This window comes from Mandrillus leucophaeus, unplaced genomic scaffold, assembly GCF_000951045.1.
Source record: "Mandrillus leucophaeus isolate KB7577 unplaced genomic scaffold, Mleu.le_1.0 Scaffold875, whole genome shotgun sequence".
NCBI classification, from domain to species: Eukaryota; Metazoa; Chordata; class Mammalia; order Primates; family Cercopithecidae; genus Mandrillus; species Mandrillus leucophaeus.
In genome coordinates this window covers 1,192,967-1,213,004 of record NW_012109530.1, presented here as the reverse complement: position 1 = coordinate 1,213,004, position 20,038 = coordinate 1,192,967, and positions in this window count along the sequence as shown.

Below are 20,038 nucleotides of genomic sequence, written 5' to 3'. Positions count from 1 at the left end.
TTTAGTGTCTCTTTCGTATAGATAGACTAGGAAAATTTGTAAATCACCTTTGTGAATTTTCATAGTGTTCTCTGGAACTATACACACATGGACTGCATCTGCACAATGTGTAAAGATTTTTTAAATCGAAATTCAGTCAACTGGTTATTTTGTATATAAATTAGGTGAACCTAATTTTTATTTCTCTTATAGAATAGCTTGGAATGCTTTTACTGCAGTGTGCCCTTGAACAAAAGGTCAGTAGTCAGTCAATTGAAGTTTCATAGACAGCTTGAATGACTGAGAGTCAGCCTTATTTAGTAGATATAACTCAATAGATTTTCTGAGAGAAGTCAAGTATCAACTCCTGATTATGCTTCTTAGCAACTGTGTCACCTTCAGCCAGTGGTTGCCCTCTCTGGGCATGTTTCTTCACGTGTTGATATCATATGTTTCACAAAGCTGAAGCCATGATTAGATGAAATACTGTATATGTGATACCTATTATAACACCTGACACATAGCTGGCATTTATTAGCGGGTAATATCTTTCTCTTGACAAATAACTTTTATTATCCCAATCAATTATTCATATATATAAAGAACAGTTGAAACTGACATAAGTGTATTTTGAAACTTACAGAAATCGAAACATATACTCCAGATTGGCAGGGTCAAACTGAAATAAATGAAAAATCCAGGGAAGGGGGAGCAGGGAAAAACAAACACGGCTGCCAGAAAGCTATACTGATGTAGGCAGAATAGAACATTCACATTACTAATTGCTTTATTTATCAATGAAACATAATGGAGAGTCTGCTTAGTTTTGTTTTTTCTTTTCTTTTTCTTTCTTTTTTTTTTGCATGATAGAAACTACATGTTCATATATGTCATCGAGACAACAGACTTGTCCTGGACTTGGCAGAAACCCAATTGAAACTACTTTTTAAATACAAGCTGGTATAAATAGCAGGAAAAGCTATTCAGAATAATGGAGATAATTCCAGGAATAATTTGGTTAATGACAGGTTTTTAAAATGTTGATATGTGTTACAATAATGTACAATAGCAGAATTGCAAAATTTGAAAAATAATGCATAATGTCAAAAAGAACACAAAAGAACTGATGTCATTATTTTGAAACTTTAAAAATAACAAATAATGAAGAGAAAATAATCCCCAAAGGTATACACTTAATGGTAACATTTCTTGAGAGAATTATTTCCATTTGCACTAGAAGATAGAGACTAATGTATTATTTGACTGGCGAATTAGAGATGAAAGAGAAGGGGAGTTTTCATTCATTTCATTCAATTATTTGAGGGTAACGAAAATAACCTCTTTGGGGATTGAATAATTTGATGATTATAAAGGCAATTTCAATTGACTGTTCGCAATCCATATTCATTTCATATCCATTAAGGACAAATTATACCACCCTATTTAGCAGAGAAATAAAGAATGGGAATGCTTTCATAAAAATAGCAGCTCTCACGTGTGGTCACTTTTATTCAAGCACAATCAACTGCATCTGTTTGTGAAGAAACAGCAAATGTATCAATTAATTTTTTGAAAGACACAAACAATAAAAGTTAAGATAGAAAATACCAACCCCTTTATGTTGGACGTGAGTATCGGAGACTCCATTTTCAAAGGAAGCTTTCACCTGGGGCACTGTTTTTGAGATTCTGTTTAGAAAAGAAGTTTAAACATGTCTATACAAATATTGCTTTCAAAAATTAGGCACTTGGAGCCATAACTCTATTTTCATATCAATATGAAAAAGATGAAGTGTCTGTCACAGATTAAAATCAATTTGAGATTATATTTTTCAAGACTTGGAGTGCCTTCTTTTCCCTTGTTTCTTACTTAAAACTTCCTTATGGGGACATTTTAATGAAGCAATTTGCTTTTCTTTCTGGCTCACATTTCATAACGAGTCAATTAAAGCACAAGTGGTTAAAAGTCCAGACCTCTCAGCTAGATGGGCCTGGATTTAGGCATCATTTGGCTTCTTCTTTGCTGTATGATCTTGATCAAGTTTCTTTACCTTTCTAAACCATGATTTCTGCCTCTGTAAAGAAGGTATACAATACAGTGGCTGTGAAGATTAAAGGAAGTCATGCATGTTAAGCAGAAACAATAAATGTATATAAACACATTATAAATACATTTACACATGCATTATATAATTATATCATATGATATTTACAAATACAAAAATGTAAAATTAAGTAACATTTTTTGCTTATGTCCAAACAACAAATGTATAATATACATACACCTGGACATTGCTATGGTTTGGATATGGTTTATTTTGCCCCACCAAATCTCATATTGAAATTTAATCCCCAATGTTGAAGGTGGGGCTCAGTGGGAGGTTTCTGGGTCATGGGGACAGACCCATCATGGATGACTTAGTGCCGTTCTAGCAGGAGTAAGTTCTTACTCTTAGTGGTCATGAGAACTGGCCATTGAAAAGAGTCTAGCACCTCTTCTGCTCTCTCTTGATTCCTTTCTTGCCATGTAATCTCTACACAGGCCAGCTCCTGTTATCCTTCCACCATGTCTGGAAGCAGCCTGAGGCCCTCCTGAGAAGCAGATGCTGGCGCTATGCTTCTTACATCCTGCATAAACATGAGTTAAATCTATTTTCTTTATAAATTACTCAGTGTCAAGTATACCTTTATAGGGATACTGTGCTATAATCCACACAAATGGAGGAAGACAGGCATACATGTAACACATGCTGTTGGACTAGGATTCATCAGATCCTAGATTTAACAAATAAAACTACAGGATGCCCAGATGATTTTGAGATTCATGTAAAAAATCATTGAGTGTCTTATATATATATTATATTTCAATAGCTTTTGGGGTACTAGTAGTTTTTTGTTAAATGGGTGAATCGCATAGTGGTGAAGTCTGAGATTTTAGGGCACCCATAACCCAAGTAGTGTGCAATGTACTCAATATGTGGGTTTGTATCCCCCACTCACCTCCCAGCCAACCTCTTCTGAATCTCTAAAGTTCATTTTATCACTCTGTATGACTTTGCATACCCATAGTTTAGCTCCCACTTATAAGTGAGAGCATGCAGTATTTGGTTTTCTATTCCTGAGGTGCTTCACAGAGAATAACGGCCTCCAGATCCATCCAAGTTGCTGCAAAAGATATTATTTCTTTCCTTTTTATGGCTGATTAGTATTCTGTGGTGTATATATGCCACATTTTCTATATTCACTCATTCTTTCTTTTGAGTAGACAGACAGTAGTGATATTACTGGATAAAAGGGTGGATCTACTTTTAGTTATTTAAGAAATCCCTATACTGTTTTCCATAGAGGTTATACTACTTTACATTCCTACCAGCAGTGTACAAGCATCCCCTTTTCACCACATCCACACAAACATTTTGTTTGTTTGACTTCTTAATAATGCCCAGTTCTTGCAGGAGTAAGGTGGTATCTCATTGTGGATTTAATTTGTATTCGTCTGATAATTAATGATGTTGAACATGTTTTCATATGTTTGTTGGCCATTTATGTATCTTCAGAAAGGTTGATTTATGTCATTGGTCCATTTTTTTAATGAGATTTTTGTTTTTTTCTTGCTAATTTGTTTGATTTCTTTGTAGACTCTGGATATTAGTCCTTTGTCAAATACATAGTTAGCAAATATTTTCTACCATTCTGAGGAGTGTCTGGTTACTCTGGCAATTATTTTTGTTGTTGTACAGAAGTTTTTTTAGTTTAATTCTGTCTCATTAATTGATTTTTGTTTTTGTTGCATATGCTTTTTGGGATTTAGTCATAAATTCTTTGCCTAGGCTAATGTTAAGAAGAATTTTTCCTAGATTATCTTATAGAATTTTTATGGTTTCAGGACTTAGATTTGAGTCTTTGACCTATCTTAAGTTTATTTTCATATAAGAGATATGAATCCAGTTTCCTTCTCATACATGTGGCTATCCAGTTTTGCCAGCACCGTTTATTAAATAGGGCAACCATTCCCCAATTGATGTTTTTGTATGCTTTGTTTAAGATCAGTTGGCTCTAAGTATTTAGCTTTATTCTTGAGTTCTTTATTCTGTTCCACTGGTCTATATGCATACTTATATAACAGTACCATGCATTTTGGTAACTATAGCCTTGTAAGTAATTTGATGCCTTCAGATTTGTTCTTTTTGCTTAAGATTGTTTTGACTATTCAGGTTATGTTTTCGTTTCATATGAATTTTAGGATTGCTACTTCTAATTATGAACAAACTGATGTTAGTATTTTGATAGGAATTGCATTGAATCTGTGGATTGCTTTTGGCAGTATGGTCATTTTCACAATACTGACATTTCCAGTCCACGAACATGAGATATGTTTTGTTTGTGTCATCTATGATTTCCTTCAGCAGTGTTTAGTAGTTCCCCTTATAGAGATCTTTCACCTCCTTGGTTAAGTATGTTTCTAGATATTTTATTTTTTTTTGCAGCTGTTGTAAAAGTTACTGAGTTTATGATTCGATTCTCGGTGTGGTCATTATTGGTATGCAAAAGTGCTACTGATTTGCATACATTTATTTTGTAACCTGACACTTTACTGAATTTGTTCATCAAATGTAGGAGTCTTTTGGAGGAGGTTTTAAAGTTTTCTAGTAATATGATCATGTCATCTGAGAACAGCAATAGTTCGGCTTTCTATTTTCCCATTGAATTCCCTTAATTTCTTTCTGTTACCCTGATTGCTCCAGCTAGGACTTCCAGTACTATGTTAAATTGAAGTAGTGAATGTGGGCTCCTTGTCTTGTTCCAGTTCTCATGAGGAATGCTTTCAACTTTTCTTTATTTAGTATGATATTGGCTGTAGGTGTATCGTATATGGCTTTTATTATTTTGAGGTATGTCCCTTCTATGCCTCGTTTGTTGAGGGTTTCTATAATAAAGGGATGCCAGCTTTCATTAAATGTATTTTCTGCATCTATCGAAATGATTATATGGTTTTTGTTTTCAGTTCTGTAAATGTAATGTATCATATTTATTGACTTGCTTATGTTAAACCATCCTGCATTGCTGGAATAAAACCCACTTGATCACAATGTATTATGTTTTTGAAGTGATGCTGGATTTAGTTAGCTAGTATTTTATTGACGATTTCTGCATCTATGTTCATCAGGGATATTGGTCTGTAGTTTTGTTGTTGTTGTTGTTATGTCTCATCCTGGTTTCGGTAACAGGGTAATACTGAGTTCATAAGTGATTTAAGGAGAATTCCCTCTTTTTAATCTTTTGGAATAGTTTCAGTATTATTGGTACTATTTCTTCTTTGAATGTCTGGTAGAATTCAGCTATGAATCCATTATGTCCTGGGCTTTTGGGGGACAATTTTTAAGTTACTGATTCAATTTTGCTGCTTGTTATTGGTCTACTCAGAGTGTCTATTTATTTCTGGTTTAATCTAAGAAAATTGTATATTTCCAGGAATTCACCCATTTTCTCTAGGTTTTCTAGTTAGTGTGCATAGAGGTGTTTATAATAGTCTCAAACAATTTTTTTTTGTATTTCTGTGGCATCAGTTGTAATATCTTCAGTTCCATTTCTAATTGAGTTTATTTGAATCTTCTCTTTTCTTTCTTGCTCAATCTAATTATCTATCAATTTTGTGTATCTTTTCACAGAACCAGGTTTTTGTTTCATTGATATTTTGTATTTTATTTTCTGTTTTAAATTCATTTTGTTCTACTCTGACCTTTGTTATTTAACTTCTTATGCTAGCTTAGGGTTTAGTTTGTTCTTGTTTCTCTAGTTCTTGAGGTGTGATATTAGGTTGTCAAGTTGTGATCTTTCAGCCTTTTGGATGTCGGCATTTAGCACTATATACTTTCCTCTTAGCACTGCTTTGGCTGTATCCCAGAAGTTTTGACAACTTGTGTCACTATTATTATTCATTTCAAAATTTGTTTTTAATTTTCATCTGATTTCATTGTTAATCCAAAAATCACTAAGGAGAAGACTGTTTAATTTCTATACATTTGTATAATTTTGAGGGTTCCTTTTTGAGTTGATCTTTAGTTTTTTTTTTCCACTGTTGTCTGAGAAGACACCTGATATGAGTTTGATCTTTTAAATTTGTTGAGACTTGCTTTGTGGCCCATGATATGGTCTATCTTCGAGAATGTTTCATGTGCTGATGAGAGGAATGTATATTCTGCAGTTGTTAGGTAGAATGTTCTGTAAGTATCTGTTAGATTCATTTGTTTTAGAGTATAGTTAATAACCATTGGGTTTTTTTTTTTTTTTTTTTTTGAGATGGAGTCTCGCTCTGTCGCCCAGGCTGGAGTGCAGTGGCCGGATCTCGGCTCACTGCAAGCTCCGCCTCCCAGGTTCACGCCATTCTCCTGCCTCAGCCTTCCCAGCAGCTGGGACTACAGGCGCCCGCCACCTCGCCCGGCTAGTTTTTTTGTATTTTTTAGTAGAGACGGGGGTTCACCGGGTTAGCCAGGATGGTCTCGATCTCCTGACCTCGTGATCCACCCGTCTCGGCCTCCCAAAGTGCTGGGATTACAGGCTTGAGCCACCGCGCCCGGCCGCATTGGGGTTTTTTTTGGTTAACTTTCTGTCTCAATGATCTGTATAGTACTGTCAGTGGAGTATTGAATTCTCCCACTATTATTGTGTTGCTCTCTGCCTTAATTCTTAGGTTTTGTAGTAATCGTTTTAGAAATCCGGGAGCTCCAAAGTTAGGTGCATATAAATTTTGGATTGTGATATCTTCTTGTCGGATTGATCATTTTATTGTATAATGTCCTTCTGTTTCTTTTTTCACTATTGTTGCTTTAAAGTTTATGTAGTCTAATATAAAAATGGCTAATCTTGCTCACTTTGGGTTTTCATTTGCATGGAATATCTTTTTCAACTCCTTTATCTTGAGTTTATAAGAATCCTTATACGTTAGGTGAGTCTCTTGAAGACAACAGCTATTTGGTTTGTTACTTTTTGTTCATTCTGTCAATCTGTGTCTTTGCAGTGGAGAATGTAGGTCATTTATGTCCAATGCTAATATTGAGATGTGAGGTACTCTTCCAGTCATCATGTTAATTGTTACCTAAATACCTTGTTTTCTTTGTTGTGTTATTCTTTCATAGACCTTGTGAGTTTTATGCTTTCAAGAGGTTTTATTCTGGTGCATATTGATCTTTTGTTTCAAGACTTGGTGCTCGTTTTATTATTCATTGCAGGTCTGTTCTGGTATTAACAAATGCCCTCAGCATTTTCTTGTCTGAAAATGACTTTATTTCTTTTTCATTCATAAAACTTAGTTTTCCTGGATACACAATTCTTGATTTATGCTTATTCTGTTTAAGGAAGCTAAAGATAGGACCCCAGTCCTTTCTAGCTTGCATGGTTGCTTCTGAGAAGTCTGCTGTTAATCTGATAAGTTTTATTTAATATGTTACTTGATGTTTCTGTCTCAGTGCTCTTAGAATTCTATCCTTCTTGTTTACTGTAGATAGCCTGATGATGTTATACCTTGCTGATGACCTTTTTTCAATTAATCTCTCTGGAATTTTTTGAGCATTTATATATTGACGTCTAAGTCTGTAGTAAGGCCAGGGATATTTTGCTCAATTATTCCCTCAAATAAATTTCCCAAACTTTTCACTTTATCTTCCCCCTGAGGTACACCAATTATTCTTATATTTGGCAATTTTACATAATCCCATATTTATTGGAGACTTTGTCTATTTCTTTTGATTCCTTCTTATTATTACCATAATTATTTTTCTTGTTCCCTTTTATTTGGGTGGACTATTTGTTCTAATTGTTCTCAAATTTATTTTCCATTAGACTATTTTATTATTATTATTTTCTCTCTTAAGATTGTAACTTAATGCATATAATTTATCATAGCCTAATTTGGCTCTTGGTCCTTTTAGAGGTGAAGACTTCATATCAATTCTTGGTTATAGAGAGCCTTCGTATGATGGCTTTTGTGGATGCTGGCTGTAGTAATAATGTGCTCACTGTGTGAGCAAGTTCAGTCTCCTATGGGGTTGGAATGCCAGAGATCTCTTAAAGCTTTTCTCATTTCCTTATGGTATGCAAATGTGTATTCATTTATTTATTTTTCTCCCAATATCTTATTTACTGGTTTGACTAGTTCCTGCTTCAGGCCAGCAGGAGACATGTCTCTTGGTAGAAACCAGTTGCGACTAAAGCAGTTGGATGAACGTAATACTCAGTGATAAGCAAAGGTCCCAGCTTCGACAGAGGTGGCTGAGTGAGCTCTCAGTGAAACACACTGAGGTCTTATCACGGGAAAAGTGGGGACCACCTCAGCTCCCCTGCCAAGCCAGCAGAAAAGCAATGCAACTTGCAGACACACTCCTGACCCATTGTTCTGGCTATTCAAATCAGACAGGCATCTCTTTTATCAGCAGGAATGTTGCTTTTCCAAGTAGAGAGGAATTGTGACTCTAGCCCTTGTGCAAGGCTGAACCTGGAGGTCACTCCTTCTGTAGGATGCAGTCATTCTGAAGTGTCCCAGAAAGGCTGTCTATAGTTGTGCCTACATTGAGCTTTCATGGGAGAAGCCTCAGCTGTGTCTGCAATGCTGGCGGAGGGGAGGAAATGAATCCCCTTCTCCAAGACTATTCACAAGTACCACAGCTGCCTGACTGTTGGGTAATAGCTGCCGACTTTCCCCATTTAGCCCAGCATAGCACCTGCGCCTCTGCTGAAAGAAACTTCCCGCCAGCCGAAAGTTCTGGGACTCAAGGTCTATCATCTGGATTATTTTGTCCCATGGAGCATTCTCTTAATATGGTGCACTCTTCCTTTTCCTAGGAGTAGAAGTCCCTGAGGGCCAGACTACTGTTAATGCTGCTGTTCCTCTGTGTCTAACTGCAGAGTAGGGCTGCCACATTCCAGGCTGATGCTAGGGAATGTCTGCAAGGGATCCTGAGTTAAGCCTTCCCGATGGAGACAGCAATTGAAGCTTTCAGACCATGCCCTCCCAGTCTGCCAACTGGGCAGACTGTGGCTGGGCATCTTGTGTTTTATCTGCCAACTTTAACTAGAAGATTTTATTGTTAGAGGGTTTCAAAATGTCCCCACATGTAAAAGTTATTTGTCATTACTTTCATTTTGTAAGTTATCATAGTGTAGTAACCAGTTTATTGAATTGCCTGGAATACTCCTATCTCAACTCTGATCAATCTGCTTACCAATATTTTAGTGACATCTTTTTCAGATGCAATAACTCACTGGTCACTCATAACAACTGTCCAATATTCAGATATTGGGATCTCTTTAAGGTGGCACAAATCCAACTACTTCTAAAACATCCACTTGACCAAAGTAAAACTAAATTATTAGTGCCATGCCAAGATGGTGAACAAGTTAGCTGCCCTCACTGCCATATGGGATCTTCTATATTGAAAACTGGCGCCTGACTCTGTACTTATGCACAAGTCTTCAAAATCTAGGAAACATTGATTATGCTCTCCTAGTAAGTTTATTTTTCACCATTTGTCACCTAGGAGGCAAGAAGAACCTACAGATTTTCTGCTGCCCACCCAGCATTCAGATGGGGAGAAGGGTGAGCTGTCTGTCTTACATGTACCCTCAACCATAGGGCCTATCTTACCTAGTTTGAAAGGAAAAAGATAAAAGTCAAAGCTTAATCTATTTTTATTAATTCCTTTCCAACAATTTCTTTTGAATTTCTTTCTTTTTTCTGAGAAAAGTTAGAAGTGACAGTGATGGTTGGATTTATTCTTTATTTTACCAAATTGTGTATAGATACATCTAGCACCTTGCTTTAGAATATGCAGACACTATTGTACATTCTTCTAAGTTTGAGGCTTCAGCCAAATTTCTGAGACAATAGGGAACACTTAACATGCTGATACATTATTTAATTCACATTGATTAATAGAACTAATTTAATTACAAAATATAAGAATTTTAAAATGATTAATAAGCATCATGCATGATGCTTATTGACAACTTAGTATATCCAAGGTAAATGTAGACTCTGTAATTATCTGATCTCAGTGAATCCATCAGTTAAAAACAATCCATTCTGCCATAATATCAAATGATCTATGATCTTAAGATTTGGAACTTGGAAGGATGACTTCTAATGACCTTGGGATTTGTATTATTTACTTTCTTAACATTTAATTTAATAATCTCTAAATTTCTTCTTTGTAAAATCCTTAACTTAGGGCTAATACAAATCTATTTTATGCTGGGCATGGTGGCTCACGCCTGTAATCCCAGCTCTTTGGGAGGCCAAGGCGGGTGGATCACAAGGTCAGGAGATTGAGACCATCCTGGCTAACACGGTGAAACCCTGTTTCTACTAAAAATACAAAAAATTAGCCCGGCGTGGTGACAGATGCCTGTAGTCCCAGCTACTTGGGAGGCTGAGACAGGAGAATTGCTTGAACCCAGGAGACAGAGGTTGCAGTGAGCCGAGATCATGCCACTGCACTCCTGCACTCCAGCCTGGGCAGCAGAGTGAGACTCTGTCTCAAAAAAAAAAAAAAAAAGTCGATCTTAAGTAGTTTTATTTTTCTTACCATATTTATTTATTAGCACTTCTTCCATTTCCTTTTTTAATTATTATGTTTTAAAATTGATATATTGCTATTGTAGATATTTATGGGGTAATATTTGATGCTTCAATGTATATCTTTGCTATATAATCATTCAGTCTGAGTATTTAGTGTATCTGTCACCTCCTGCATTGATCATTTATTTGTTTTAAGGGCATTCAAAAGTATCTCTTCTAGCTGTTTTATAATATGCATTATTTTACTGTTAACCATCTATTGCACCGCAATAAAAAACCAAAATTTATTCCTCCTACATAACTGTAACTTTGTACCCATTACCCATCATCTTCCAAACCTCCTACCCCCTCCTTTTCACCATCTCTGGTAACCACTGTTCTTCTCTGCTTCTACGACATCTTTTTTTTCCTTTTTTTCAGATTCCACATATGAGTGAAATCAGGCAGTGTTTGTCCTTCTGTGTCTGGTATATTTCAGTTAGCATCACGTCCTCCAGGTTCATCTGTTTTGTCACAAATGATAGAATTTCATTTTGTTTTATGGAAGAATAGCATTCCATTGTGTATGTATACCGTATTTTCTTTATCAATTTACCCATTGTTAGATACATAGGTTGATTTTATATATTCACTATTGTAAATAATGCTGTAATAAACATAGAAGTGCAGGTATTGTGTTGACATACTGATATATTTTCCTTTTAGATATATGTGCAGTAGTGGGATTGCTGAGTCATGTGGTATTTCTATTTTTAATTTTTTAAAAAATAAACTCCATAGTGTTTTTCATTATGACTGTACTAGTTTACAATCCCAGCAGCAATGTGTAAGTGATCTTTTTCTCCTCATCCTCACCAATTTAAAAAAAAAAGCCTGTGGGGCAAATATTCTAGCTTCACTTCATGCAAATAATCAGACCAAGAATAATAAGACTAAAACATATTTTGCAAATAAATTGGTCCCACTATGATGTGTCTGTAGTAAAAATGAGGGGCTGGAGAGAGGAAAAATAGGTTTCTGAAGAAACTATAGTATACCTGTTATTAAATTATAGCCTTGTGCATTGTTTTCCATTTTTATTATTTGTCTACAATTTTCCTGGACTAGAGCCTGAATTGTTTCCTGCCTACAGACCTCCAAACTAACATTTTCAATTTTTTTTCTCTCTTATTCTTTTGACTTAGAATCACTAAAAATTAAAACTGTATTTTTCTTAAAGTCCTGCAAGCTTATGCTAGACAACTTAAACTTTGAGAGAAATAATAGCAACTGTGTGCGCGCGCGTGTGTGTGTGTGTGTGTGTGTGTGTGTGTGTGTGTGTTTCCCTGCTGATAGATGGACAGGTCTCAGTAATACAGCTTAAATCAATTTTCCAGAATTGACTTTCCTTTTGTTGCTATAATCTGGCTTTGGTCTTTTTTTTCTCCTTCCTTTTTATTTTTCTTCTTACTTCCTCCCTCTATTTCTCTCTGTGGGACACCAGACTTCATGACCTCCTATAATGAGTTTTTCTTACAACGTGGGATCTAACCTTCTAGGAATAAACCTCAGTGACACGGGATCAGACAAAATCCATAACCAGAGACTTATTTTCTCCTACGTTGCTTTCTGTGAAATATTTTGAAGAATGGAGGGGGAATGTGAAAGGAAAATAATATCGCAGGACCCCAAATTCACTAAACCAAATGAATAATTCAGCTTGGGAATTGAGTCACACAAACAAAACAAGGCAAAACAAAACAACTGCCATCCTTTATGTTTCTGAATAGATCACTGCAATATCAAAGGCCACCCTATCTCCCTAGGCGGCCTCTCTCACAAATTGCTCACGAGGAAATTCCTTGAGGATCCCAAAATCTTTCACAATACGTATCCCCCTACAAATTAATCCTGAATCAGAGTTCTGTTTAATCTCATCCTGACAGTGTAAATTAACAGCTTAACTTCACAGGTACCAAAAAAAGACAAGACTAGAAATCATGCCTCAGCCTACCCCAAGACAAATATATATTTGACTTATTTCTCTACTCCATGCTTACTTTATGTTATGTTAAATGCAGATCTAGCATGCACAAGATGAATGCATAATTATCTTTGTTTTAACTTTTTCTCCTTCCCCTCCTGCCCACTCTTTTCTCTTTAAATATTGAAGTCGTCAAAACTCTTTTTGGAAAAAACACAAGCCACAAATCCTAGTGTAACTTGTGTTTCTTTTTCCCAGGCACATTCTCAACATTGGCAAAATAAACCTCCAAGTTGGTTGAGATCTGTCTCAAGAGTTTTGAGTTTGAGTTTGGTCATTCTCAATGGAGCGAAGTGTTATCTCATTGTGGTTTTAATTTACATTTCCCTTATGACAGTGATGTTGAACTTTTTTATATGTATTTGATCATTTGTATGTCTTTTAATAACTGTCTATTTAGGTCTTTTGCCCATTTTTTAAATTTGTATTTTACTTTAAGTTCCAGAATACATGTGCAGAATGTGCAGGTTTGTTACATAGGTATAGATGTGCCTTGGTTGTTTGCTGCACCCATCAACTCGTCATCTAGGTTTTAAGCCCCACATGCATTAGGTATTTGTCCTAGTGCTCTCCCTTCCCTTGCCCCAACCCCCAACAAGCCCTGGTGTGTGTTGTTCCTTACCCGTGTCCATGCATTTTCATTGTTCAACTCCCACTTATGAGTGAGAACATGTGGTGTTTGGTATTCTGTTTCTGTGTTAGTTTGTTGAGAATGATGAAAGGGATTTTTTTTTTTAAGACAGGGTCTTGCTTTGTTGTCCAGGCTGTAGTGCAGTGGCATGATCTTTGCTCACTGCATCCTCTGTCTCCAGGTTGTTCAGGCAATTCTCGTGCACCAGCCTCTCGAGTAGCTGGAAATATAGGTGTGCACCACCACACCCAGCTAATTTTTGTATTTTTAGTAGAGACAGGGTTTCTCCATGTTGCCCAGGCTGATCTTGAACTCCTGCCTCAAGTGATCCACCTGCCTCGGCCTCCCAAAGTGCTGGGATTACAGGGATGAAGCAGCATGCCCAGCCCTTTCACCCATTTTTAATCAGGATTTTTTTGTTTTTGTTTACTCGTATAGTACCTTATATATTCTGGATAGTTACCCTTTGTCACTTGTATAATTTGCACATATTCTCTGATATCCTGTAGGCTTTCTTTTTAATAGTTTCCTTTGCTGTGCAAAAGTATTTTAGTTTGATGTAATCCTATTTGGCTATTTTTGGTGTTGTTGTTTGTACTTTTGACGTCTTGATTTAAAAACCTCTGCCCAAACCAATGATTCAAAATATTTCCCCATGTTTTCTTCTATCCATTTTATGGTTTCAGATCTTATGTTTAAATCTTTAATTCCATTATCAGTTGATTTTTTTTATATGGTGAGAGGTAGAAATCTAACCTTTTTCTTCTGTATGTGGATATTCAACTTCTTCAGCACAATTCTTTGAAGAAGTTATCTTTTCCTGAAGGTATGTTGTTGTTAGCTCTGTAAAAAAGAAGTTGGCTCTAGGTGTCTGAATTTATTTCTGGGTGTTCTATTCTGTTCCATTGGTTTATGTGTCTATGTTTTTGCCAGTAACAGGAAGCTTTGTATATTATATTTTGAAGTAAAGTAGTATGATACTTCAAGCTTTGTTCTTTTTGCTTATAACTGCTTTGACAATTTGGGCTTCTTTGTGATTCCATATGAATTTTAGATTTTTTATGTATTTGTGAAGATTGTCATTGTTATTTTAATAGAAACTGCATTAAATCTGTAATCACTTTGGGTAGTGTGGCCATCTTAACAATATTAATTTTTACAACCCATCAACATGGGATATTTTCCCTTTGTTTGTGTCCCCTTGATATGGTTTGGCTGTGTCTCCACCAAAAGCTCATCTTGAATTCCCATGCGTTGTGGGAGAGACTTACTGGGAGGTAAGTCTTTCCCATGCTGCTCTCATGACAGTGAATAAGTCTCATGAGATCCGATGGCTGCAGTTTCCCTGCACAAGCTCTGTCTTTGCCTGCCGCAATCCATGTAAGATGTGACTCTCTCCTCCTTACCTTCTGCCATGATTGTGAGGCCTCCCCTGCCATGTGGAACTGTAAGTCCATTAAACTTCTTTTTTGTAAATTGCTCAGTCTCAGGTATGTCTTTATCAGCAGCGTGAAAATGGACTAATACATCCCTTCAGTTTCACTTATCAAAGTTGTATAGTGAATATATGTGAAAATATCTCCATAATAGAACAATTTATATTCCTTTGGATATACAATATGGTTAGGCTTTGTTTCCTGACCCAAATCTCATCTTGAATTGTAATCCCTAGGTGTTGATAGAGAAATCTTTTGGGAGGTGCTTGAATTATGGCGGGTAGCTTCCCCCATTCTGTTCTCATAGTAGTTGACTTCTCATGAGATCTGATGGTTTTATAAGGGGCTCTTCCTGCTTCACTTCCTTCACATGCTCTCTCTCACCTGCTGCAATGTAAGACATGCCTACTTCTGCTTCCACCATGATTGTAAGTTTACTGAGGACTCCCCAGCCATGCAGAGCTGTGAATCAATTAAACTGCTTTCCTTTATAAATTACTCAGTCTTCAGTAGTTCTTTATAGCAGTGTGAAATGGACTAATGCAGTAAATTGGTAGCACAGAGAGTGGGGTACCACTATAAAGTTACCTGAAAATGTGGAAGTGACTTTGGAACATGGTAACGGGCAGAGGTTAGAACAGTTTGGAGGGCTCAAAAGAAAACAGGAAGATGTGGGAAAGTATGAATTTTCCTGGAGACTTGTTGAGTGGTTTTGACCAAAATACTGATAATGATGTGGACAATAAAGTCCGGGCCGAGGTAGTCTCAGATGGAGATGAGGAACTTGTTGAGAACTGAAGCAAAGGTCACTCTTGCTATGCTTTAGCAAAAAGATTGGTGGCATTTTGCCCCTGCCCTAGAGATCTATAGAACTCTGAACTTGAGAGAGATGATCTGAAATTGGAACTTATCTTTAAAAGGGAAGCAGAGCATAAAAGTTTGGAAAATTTGTAGCCTGATAAAAACATTCAGCTCAGCTTCTGTATTTTCCCTCTGTCCACTAATTGTGCCTTCCCTCTGAATATGGCTGAAATTGGTTGGAATCAATGTGGCCCAACTGGAGTGTATGCAGAACGAGCTTGCTAAGATCACATCCGAATTTCCACTGCTTGTTCTATACTAACTCCCCTGAAGTGGCACATGTGACATGTGAGATATGAACAGATAACTGAATGCCCAAGGGGTTTCCAGACCTCTTCTTTTCTTCCACCAGTTACCTGCCAATCCCAGAATCCACCCCCTAAACCTTTTCTGGAAAAAAAAAAAAAACATATACCTTGAAGCCAGCACAAGGAGATCAATTTAAGTGGAGCTCCTGCCTTCTTATTGGTTGGCTCACAATAAAAGTCTTACTTTTCTCAAAAATCCAGTGTAACAGTATTGATTCTAGCACATCAGGTAGTAAGCCTTTTTGCTTGGTAACAGTTATCATGAGTCTAATATAATGTGTCTTTTGGTTATAATAGACTATTGTAAACTTATAGTAACTTGCTTTTGGTTACATAAAAATACTGTAGACTTTTTTCCTCCCCATCAACAATTTGTACTTTTGTTTCTTTACAATTTACATTTCTATTATGAGTTTATTTGTCACTTATTGTAGGGTACACATATAATGTGAATATTTCTTTGCTGCCTGGTGCCCCATACATCAGGTACACTTTCTTCACTTTTTGTTCTTATTTGTTGTGTTTTCTTCTGACTGAGGTATTACAAAATACTGATTTTCAATTTCAGAAACATTTTATTCTGCTTGATCTGGTCTATTGTAGAAGCTCTCCATTGTTTTATTTATTTCATTCGTTGAATTTTTCAGCTACAAGATATCCATTTGTTTGTTGTTTTTTATATCTATCTCTTTGAACTTTTTATTCAGATCATAAATTGTTTTCATGAGTTCATTCAATTGTTTGTTTGTGTTCTCTTGCATATCTCTGCATTTCCTTAAGATCATTATTTTGAATTCTTCTTTGGACATTTTGTAAATGTCCTTTTCTTAGAGGTTTGTTACCAGAAACTTGTGTTCCTTTTGGGGAGCGATATGTTTCCATCATTTTTCATGTTACTTAAGTCCCTGCATTGATATCTGCACATCTACTAATATAGTCACTTTTTCCAATTTTATGAGGTAGCTTTTTAGGCAGATACTTTTTGTGTAGATGGGTCCAAGTGTGTCACAGTTGAGTGTGGCACATTGGCTTTGGTTATGTGTGGACTCAGTAGCATTGTCTTCTTGTTGTCTTCTTGCAGTTTCTTCAGCTGTAATCCTCATCAGCAATATCTATGATTGCATCAGTGACTTAGACTGTGGGAGTTTGTGCTGATGGTGGTGTGACTTTGTTGGGGGTGGGGGCACCCAGCTAATTGTTGGGCTGGATGCCTGACGGCCTTTGAAGAAACAACAGGCTGTCTGTTGGGCTTTCCAGGGAAGAGGTTGCTAATGCCAGGATCAAGTGTGCATAGGTGCAGCTGGCCAGATGGGTGGGGCCACCACCAGACCAGTTGTCAGGCCAGGCTGGATGTGAGCTCACGTTGGTGTGTTGGGAATGAGAAACTTTGTGGCAATCTTTCATGGTGGCTGGGCCACTGCAGGACTATCAGGTGGAACATGGCCACATATGGGCTCAGCAGGCCAACTGGCAGTGCAGCACGGGTACACATGGACAAGAGAGGTGGCCAGAAGTTTGGCTGCTTCCCCAATATACAGGTTGATCTGTTCATTGGAGGAAAGGTGTGCCATGCGAGTTTCGGTGTCAACCTGTCATTTCATTTGTCTTAGGCTCTGGACAGCCAGGGTTATGTTGGCGAAGGCACCCATGTAAATGTGGTAAAATGATGGTGGAGCCTCAGGAATGGAGCGGGTCAATTGGTACTAGCCCCCAGGGCAGGGCACACTCTAGTAGTGAGTCATAATGGCACCAAACTGTAGCAGCTAAGGTCTCAGGGATAGGGATGCATAAGTTACACTCTTATTCTGAGGCGATGCATTTGCACAAACTCCTGGCTACTCTTCAGACTGGATTTGGAGTCTGTGGAGACTAGGATACTCTCCTATAACAGGGATTGCTCATGTTTGTGGCAGTAGTGAGGGCTTCTGGGAAGCTTAGCTTTTCCCCATAGGGAGAAGGTCTCCTTACTCTGAGCCAACCCCAGCAAGGGAGACAGTGTGGCAGAGGCAGAATGCCTTGCTCCTCTTTCTATGATGCTCCCCTGTGTTCTATGCTCTAGATGGGATTTTATCATTGCTCTTGTGCTGTCTGGCATACTTCTTCAGTCACTATAGTTGAAATGTAATTGTTTATTCATTGTTTTGGTTTCTTTCTGTTGGGGGGATGAGCACCAGTAACTCTATTTGTACATCTTGCTGGTGTTACCTGTGATGGTTCTGTCATTTTATTCCTTTAGTCATGGGTATGTTTATTCCTATGGTTGTGAATTCTTCATAAAAGTCTTAAAATGTTTTAATCATCTCAGTCTTAGTTATTTATTTTAAAACAATGCTTGTAAATAGGGAATGAAAGCTTTATGCACATAGTCACTGCAACACTATTTGAAATATAAAACAATATTTAAAATTGTCTAATAATAGAAAATTAGTAAAGTAACTCATGACACATGTACTGAAAATACTGTGTGCCTAGTTTGGTAATATCTATAAAGAATTTAAGAGCATAGGAACAATACAATTTATTTGATGTTATGTGAAAATGAAAAACACATCTGTATGCTTTGTGAGCATGAAATAGAAAATGTTTAAATAATAATAATAATAAACCACGAAAAAAATATACCATGTAAACCTAGTTTGCTTTTGGCAATAGACTACGGATGATATTTTTTCCTCTAAGTATTATAATGTTTCTTATTTACAATTTTTCTGTAATGAGTATGTCTTACTACAGAATAGAAAAAAGCAATGTCATTTAAATATCAATTTTCAATAAGCCTTTGAAAGACTTCTTTCTTTTCTATGAATCAAATAAAAAATAAATAAATGATACAACTCCTTCTCTTCCTTTTTCTCTCCTTTGCCTCTTCCTTCTTATCTTCTTTGCTTCAGGTTGACAATAAATTCAGTTTGACATCAATTCAAAGCCACAAATGGTGGAATAAATGCATTCTATTATGTTATTTTTTTATCTGATGACTAAAATTTAACTTTTCCACCAGCTATTTTGGTTCCATGCAGACATAGCTATTATACACCCAAAGATGAGGGAGTTGCATTGTATTATCATGTATATTTTTATAACACAAATTAATTCTTATTCTTTTATATACCATGTTTAAATTTAGGCTTTTTTCCATAAAATATAATTAACTGTAGCCAATGTCTTACAAATTTCTATTATTACTGTGTGAAAATAGCTGCCATATAGTGAGAAACATCATCATCTTTATCTACTATTTATTGAGCAGTTTCATAACTAGACTACTGCAATCGCCTTCTAACTAGTCTTCTTGCCCAGTTACCATTGCCATGGAACAGTCTATTCTCAATAAGTATTAAGGGTGATTCTGTAACATGTCTTAAAGTGTGTCAGATTATATTGTTCATCTTCTTCAAAACCCCTTAATGACTTTCCACCTCAGTCAGAGTAAAAAGCAAAGTTTTTACAGCCGACTTTGAGATGCTTTATGACCAGATCCTATTACCTTCTTTCACCTAATCGCCTGCTTTTCCTCCCTTTTCCGCCCTCCACGAAGATCAGTTGACTACAGCCATGGTAGTCCTTGAACTTTCTGAAAGCCTTAAGGATATTCTTGTTTTAAGGTCTTTATGGTCTTTACGTTTGCTGTTTCCTCATCCTGATATGCTCTACCCAGTTCAACACGTGGCTTGTTTCCTCATTTTCTTTAAGGTGTGTATCCAGTTATCATAATATCAAAGCAGGCTTTCCTGACCACTTTACATAAATAGGACACCCTATCTCATGTAGCACTTTTGACGTACACCTCTTCCCTGATTTACATACAATACATCACTTTCTGACACACTACATATTTTAATTGTGTTGTGTTTGTTTAGTGGTGTCTTCCTCACTAGAAGGTAAGCTGCATGAATTTATGGGCATCATTTTGTCCACTGCTGCATCTCCAGTGTCTAGAATAGCACCCGATATGCAGTAGGTTCTTGGTAAATTCTGACTAAAGAAAAAAAAAAAAGAAGGAAGGATGGAAGGAAGGAAGGAAAACTTCATATGGACAATCTCATTTAAATTTCTTAATACCTTTGTAAGGCAGATAATATCATTATTCCTATACACATGAGAAAATTGAAGTTCAGAGAGTTTGTTAACTCAGTCAAAATCATGTACCTTGTAAATAACAGAGCTGGGACTAAAACCCAAGTTTTTCTCTCAGCATAGTCCATTCTTTTCACCCTCACGATTCACA